The sequence below is a fragment of the Papio anubis genome, chromosome X, assembly GCF_008728515.1.
Source record: "Papio anubis isolate 15944 chromosome X, Panubis1.0, whole genome shotgun sequence".
NCBI lineage: Eukaryota > Metazoa > Chordata > Mammalia > Primates > Cercopithecidae > Papio > Papio anubis.
Window position 1 is genome coordinate 54,484,717 of NC_044996.1, and position 7,602 is coordinate 54,492,318.

A 7,602-nucleotide genomic window follows, 5' to 3' on the forward strand; every position below is an offset into this window, starting at 1 on the left:
TTTATTCCTTTCTCTTGCCTAATTGCTCTGGCTAGGACTTCAGTACTGAGTTGAATAGAAATGGTGAAAGTGGGTATCCTTGACTTGTTTCTGATCTTACAGAAAGAGATTTCAGCTTTTCACTGTTGAGTATGATGTTAGCTATAGGTTTGTTATATATGGACTTTGTTGTGTTGAGGTACATACCTTCTATACCTAATTTTTAGAGATTTTTTTTTATTGTGAATGGTTGTTAAATTCTGTCAAATGCTTTTTCTTCATCTTCTGAAGTGATCATATGCTTTTTATCATTTTGTTAATATGGTGGATCAAATTTTTTATTTGCATATGTTAAATCATCCCTGAATATCTGGCATGAATTCCACTTGATTATGGTGAATGATCTTTTTAAAGTACTGTTGAATTTGGTTTGCTAGTGTTTCACTGAGAATTTCTGCATCTATGTTCATCAGGGATATTGACCTGTAATTTTGTTATTTTCGTTGTGTTCTTATTTGTTTTTGGAATTAGGCTAATACTGACCTCATTAAATGGGTTTGGAAGTATTTCCTCCTTCTCAATTTTCTGGAGTATTTAAAAAAGAATTGGTACTCATTCTTCTTTAAATGTTTGGTAGAATTCAGCATGGAAGCCATCAATCAGGTCATGGGCTTTTCTTTGATGGAAGACTTTTTATTACTGATTCAATTTCCTCACCTGTTATTGATCTGTTCAGATTTTCTATATCTTCATAATTTAATCTCAGTACATTGTATGTTCAGGAATTTATCCACTTGTATGTTATTAAATTTGTTGGTATATAGCTATTCATAATAGTCTCTTATGATCCTTTGTCTTTTGTGGTATCAGTTGTAATGTCTCCTTTTTCATCTCTGGTTTTATTTATTTCAGCTTTCTCACTTTTTTCTTAGTCTAGCTAAAGATTTGTCCATTTTATTTATCTTTTCAGTAAGCCAACTCTATTTTGTTGATTTTTTGAATTGTTTTTTAGTCTCCATTTTGTTTATTTCTACTCTGAGCTTTCTACTCTGAGAAGGAAGGAATTATTTCCTTCCTTCTACTAATTTTAGGTTAGTTGGCTCTTGTTTTTCTTGTTTCATGAGCAATATTGTTAGGTTATTATATATCTTTATTTTTTGGTGTAGACATTTGTTGCTATAAACTTTAGATCTTAGATCATATAGGTTTGATATGTTTCCATTCTCTTTTCTCTCAAGGAAATTTTTAATTTCCCTTTCAATTTCATCATTGACTCATTAGTTGTTTAGGAACATGTTGTTTAATGTTCACATACTTGTAAAGTGTCCAGAGTTTTTCTAAGTGTTGACTTCTAGATTTATATCCTTGTGGTCAGAAAACATACTTGATATGATCTCTATATTCTTCAATTTGTTAAAAATTGTTTTGTGGCCTACCATGTGATCTACCTGGAAAATGTTTTACATGCAGTTGAGAAGAAAGCGTATTCTGCAGCTGTTAGATGGAGTGTTTTGTAAATGTTTGTTAGGGCCATTTGGTCTGTGGTGCAGTTTAATTCTGCCATTTCTGTTGATTTTTTTGTCTAGATTATCTACCCATTGTTGAAAGCGGGGTGTTGAAGTGCCCTACTTTTATTGTTTTGCATCTATCTCTCCCTTTATGCGAATAATATTGTTTGCTTTATATATTTGGGTGTTTCATTGTTGGGCACATATGTATTTACAATTGTTATATCCTCTTGTTGAATCGATCCTTTCAGGCATTTTATATATGTCCTTTTCTTTGGGGTCTGTCACTAGAGACTAATTGTATTTATTTCAGGGTGTCATGTTTTCTTGCTTCATGTCTCTATGTCCCTACATTGATCTCTACACATCTAGTGGAATAGTAGCTTTTTCTAATTTTATAGAGTAACTTTTGTAGAGAGAGACTTTTGCCTGTAGATGACTCCCTAGGGTGTTGTTTGGGTGTGGGACATTGACATTTTTTTTCTGGGTAGATTCATTAGTGTGATCCCTGGCAGTTTTTTCAGTTGTAATCCTTATTAGTGATGTTTGTTATTGCCTCAAGGGCCTAGGCCATAGGAGTTTCTCATCATGGTGGTACAGGATGCCTAGCAGTGGGTCCAATTTCAAGATTGCCCCAAACCATAGGTGCTTAATCTTAGGGTTGGAAGATGCTCCAGGTTGGTTTCTACTCTAAGTCAGTGTAGCTGTATGTACTTCCAGCTGCTCTCCAAACTGGATTTGGGGCCTGTGAGGACCAAGGAATTTTCAGATAGCAAGGAAGGCTGGTGTATGTGGTAGCAGTGGGGACTGATGGGAATCTCTGCTTTGCTTTTTCTCCATAAGAAAATGTCTCCCCTGACACTGAGCTCATTCAGGCAGGGGAGATCTTGTGGCAGAGTCAGGATGCCTCGCTCCCCTCTCTATGGTGTTATCAAGGGCTTCCATGCTTCACAAGGATCTCTCTGCTCCCCTGGGGCTCTCCAGTGTACTTCCTCAGTCACTCTAGTCAAAATATAGTTGTTTATTCATTGTTTTAATTCATCTTTGTGGGAGTTACGAGTACCAGGTAACTCTAGTCAGCCATCTTGCTGACATCACTGGAAAGAGTATTTGAAATAACTGACATTTAACACAGCTTTCAGATAATATGATTTGAGTTACTGTGCCCTGGTAAATGAAAATGTAACTTATAAAATCATGTTCATTATGTATTAGTATAATGTGGAAAGGCAAAATTCAGTTTAAAAAGAGAGATAAAATATGTATTTCTGGTAAAAGCCTATGCACATAGGTAAGCTTTTGGAAAGAATTGTACTTTGGGCATCCCAAGTCGGACATCCATGATAAGCAGGCAGGAATATAGATGTGTCTGGAGATCAAAGCTGGGGAGTCAGGGCTGGAGATTTAAATTTGAGAAATCAATATGTAGATAGCATGTAAAGTCATGAGACAAGATGAGTCACCAAAATAAAAAAAATGTTGATAGGAAAGTGGACAGAAGACAGGAGCCGTAAGTGCAAATATATAACTCATTTTCAATGCCCAAATTTTCTCAGACTGCTTCCCTAACATACATACATACACACATGCACACACAAACACACAAAGACAATAATTGTACTTCTAATATCTAGTTGAATTTAAACACTGCATACACTTGTGATATGTAGCATCACTGCTAAAGATGAAACTATTAATAGACATAGACTTCTGAAGGGTTGTTTGGAGACATTTAGGGTCACACAGAACCAACGTGCCACTCAGTTTTAAGAGCTGTGTGGCATAGTAGTTAGCTTTGGCTGTGGCATCAAATTATTTGGGTTTGAATTCCAAATCCACTATTCCTATCAAGTGGCCTTGGACAAAGTATTGAATTTTGTTGTTGCCACTCAGTTTCCTTGTTTATGTAATAAGAGTATCTACTTCATAAGGTTCTTGTGAGGATGAAATGAGCTAAAATAGGTAAAACATATGGTAGCTCACCAAATGTTCACAATTCTTATCCAAGAATTATGTAATGGAGTTTGAAGGGATCCTAGCAGCTTTCTTTTCCAAGCATCCCACCCTCCAGGAATTCTCTCAGAGAGCTCACTACATCATGAGGCCGTTGTTTGTATACTGACGAGCTCTGGTGTTGCACAGCCACTTTGTATGTGGAAACCAAACCTACCTCTTCTCACTGCTACACTTGGATTGTATTTTTGCATTCCAGAGAGCTACAGAATAAGTTGTCTCTTTCACTGAATCTTCAAACCCCGGAGGCAGCTCTCATGTGCTCTGTTGTCTTTTTCTCACCCTGCTCCTTTAACTATTCTGTACACAAAATGAATTCCAGACTTCTCATAATCCTGGGCTTCACTCCATCTATAGATATTGCCATTTGTCAAAGTTCTTTTAAAATTTGCCTATGAAATTTGTACATCAAGACATGCAAGTACTTGTTATAGTGCAAATGTTAAGCCACATCTGATTTGAGCTGAGATGGATGAAGAAAAACAATGAATCCATTTAGTGTTTGTGATGCTTTTAGGCTTGGCAACTTTAAGAAAAATAAAGTAAAACTAGTTTAATTATTTTGCTAAGGGCAAACCTAAAGTAACTTCCTAAAGTGTGTTTCTAAATTGAGAACTCACCTGGCTTTTTGGTGATAGGCATACCTGTTTATAAATGAGTGATTTCTACATGTGGGTCATAACATATATATGAGAAAGATTCTTTCAATTTTAGAGTGACTTTTCATTAAAGATATCCTAGCTGGACACCTGTGAAGATTCATAATCCATTATTTATCTTGTACATTTCTATAGTGCCTGTTGCCATAGTAACCTACTCAAACTGAGATATAAGACAATAAACAAATAAGCTTGAAAGACCACTATAGTCACAGATAACTTGAATTATGAATATTGTACTATGATGAATAGGATAGTTGATGATGTTCTATTGAAAAAATGATAAATCAAGATTATAAAGGCTCCTGGAACAACAAACTGTAGAGAAAGATTTCTGACAATACTATTGTAAGTGCTATGGGTCCACACAGAAGGTAAAGGTTAAAAAAATGGCTGTTTTCACAAAGGAATACTGCTCAGCCTTTATTTTTTATTTATTTAAATATGTAAGTTATTTCATTAGGTTCTTCTTAAGGAATTTAGAACACTAATTAGTGAGGATAAATTCCATTCATCAGGGCAAACACAGATCACAAGTAGCCCTGGAACTGAGGAATAGCTTTGAGTTTGGTAAACTCAAACTGCGGTAAAGTGCACTGTTTTCCAATCAACTTTGCACTGCTCTGTAATCTCATGTTTCTCTCTTTCTGTGTTGAAGATCTCACCTCCCTGGTGTCTGGGCTTCTGTAGCTGCTTCTTCTTGAAGTAAATGTCGGTAAGATGTTTTTGGATTTTCACATTGCTGATATCAATTTTGGTTGAGGTGGCAATGGCAAATTTCTGACGTGCTCTTTGTAGAGGAACTCGATTGAGGACCAGAGGTCCAGTCACAAGTAACAGGTCACTAGCCAGCTACTTCAAGAAAACCACCCTGTTGCCTCTGTGGCACCCAGTGAGGATGATCAGAATGGTCCCAGGGGTGATGCTGGCTCACAGTTTTCTCATGTGCTGACTGAAGGGATTTTTGACATGGCTCAAAATATTTCAAGTCATATCTTCAGTAGGATAATATCTAGGCCCTTTGAGAAGTTTAACCAACCTGGTACTGCTATTCTTGTTATCATCAATTGGTTTTGCAACCAATTTGCAAGAAACTTCTCCTTTTTCTTTTGAACCTTGGATTTAGCGGCAGAATACTTCCTCTTGTACATGGCCTTTCTGGAATACATAGCAGATTGGGAATATCTGGCAATTCCTTTGACAAGGATAGAATTTCCGCTGCAACGGGGCTTTCCCTTCTTGGGCTTTTTAGCCTTGAGGGTACCCTTTTTCACCTTGCTACCAGCATCAGGCTTCTTGGCTTTGGGTTTGTTCTCCTTAGTATCTGGCTTGTCAACTTTTTCACCCACCATCATGCAAGATGGGAAAGAGCTATTCAGCCATTAAAACGAAGGAGATTCTGTCATTAGTGACAACATGAGTGAATCTAGAGGACATCATGCTAAGTGAAATAAGCCAGGCACAGAAAGACAAGTACCACATGATCTCACTTAAATGTGGAATCTAAAGAAGTAGAATTAACAGAAGCAGAGTAGAATAGGGGGATAAAATTTTGCAATCTATCCATCTGACAAAGGGCTAATATCCAGAATCTACAAGGAACTTAAACAAATTTACAAGAAAAAAACCCATCAAGAAGTGGGCAAAGGATATGAACAGACACTTCTCAAAAGAAGACATTTATGTGGCCATCAAACATATGAAAAAAAGCTCATCATCACAGGTCATTAGAGAAATGCAAATCACAACCACAATGAGATACCATCTCACGCCAGTTAGAATGGCGATCATTAAAAAGTCAGGAAACAGTGGATGCTGGAGAGAATGTGGAGAAACAGTAATGCTTTTACACTGTTGGTGGGAGTGTAAATTAGTTCAAACATTGTGGAAGACTGTGTGGTGATTCCTCAAGAATCTCAAACCAGAAATACCATTTGACCAAGCAATCCCATTACTGGGTATGTACCCAAAGGATTATAAATCATTCTATAAAGACACATGCACACGTATGTTTATTGTGGCACTGTTCACAATAGCAAAGACTTGGAAGCAACCCAGATGCCTATCAATGGTAGACTGCATAAAGGAAATGTGGCACACATACACCATGGAATATTATGCAGCCATAAAAAAGGATGAGTTCATGTCCTTTGCAGGGACATGGATGAAGCTGGAAACCATCATTCTCAGCAAACTAACAAAGGAACAGAAAACCAAACACCACATGTTCTCACTCATAAGTGGGAGTTGAACAATGAGAACATATGGGAACATCACACACCGTGGTCTGTCAGGGGGTGGGGGCAAGGGGAGGTATAGCATTAGGAGAAATACTTAATAGAGATGATGGGTTGATGGGTTTGGCAAACCACCATGTCACACGTATTCCTATGTAACAAACCTGCACACACTGCACATGTATCCCAGAACTTAAAGTAAAAAGAAAAAGAAAAAAAAAAAAAAAGAATAGTGGTTAGTTACCTGGAGCTGAAAGCAGGGGGCAGGTTGAAGGGAGGGTTGGGGAGATGGTCAAAGAATATGAAATTTCATTTAGGAAGAGTAAATTCAAGAGATCTATTATACAATGTGGTGATTATAGTTAATAACAATATATTGTATTCTTGAAAATTGCTAAGGGAGTAGATTTTAAGTGTTCTCACCACAAAAATAAATGACAGGTATATGAGGTAATGAATATGTTAAATTGCTTGATTTTATCCTTCCACAATGTATATATCAAAATATGTTGTAAACCATAAATATATACAATTTTATCTTGCCAATTAACTATATATAAATATATATGTGCATGTATGTGTGTATATATAAATTGTGTGTGTGTGTATATAGAGAGAGAGAGAGAAAGAGAGAGAGCGAGTGAGAGCACGCTAAAAAATAATTTGTTTTCTTTGGACACTCTTCCAAAGAACATGAGGACCATTTGGAACTGAAAATGGTAATCAGAAAATAAGTTAAATAAAAATATAACACACCACTTATTAAAATGGGGAAATTATATTACGTTAATAAAAATATGAACATTTAAGGTTTGGTATGGGCCCTTCTGAAGAAATTAGAGAATAACAGAGGTATTTATCCAAAGAATTTAAGGTTTTCTAAGTTATAGCATATTTTCATGTCTATAGTAGCCTTCCATTTTACTAAATTTTAAGGAAAGATTCATGTTGTTTTTTTCTCTGTCCAATGTGATTTCATTTTATCTAACTTTTTAGCTAATTCTTTTGTTCAAAATGTGCAATAAAAACATTGTGGTACATGTTAGCAATTCCTAGATGTATGTGCCTTGGGTGTATATGGGCATTTAAAGATAAATTGCAAAGTTGAAAAGGTAGAAATGATTTTAGAATGTTGCTTAACATGATGGATATGAAACTTTCTCAGATCTATAGAAAACTGCTTTTAGGTAGCAGTCACACTATTAT

The 7,602-nt window shown here is 36.1% G+C and overlaps 1 pseudogene; it reads right to left on the minus strand.

Annotated features, from left to right (window-relative positions):
- Nucleotides 1-952: 952 nt before the first annotated feature.
- Nucleotides 953-5,794, minus strand: LOC110742208 (annotated as a pseudogene).
- Nucleotides 5,795-7,602: the final 1,808 nt, after the last annotated feature.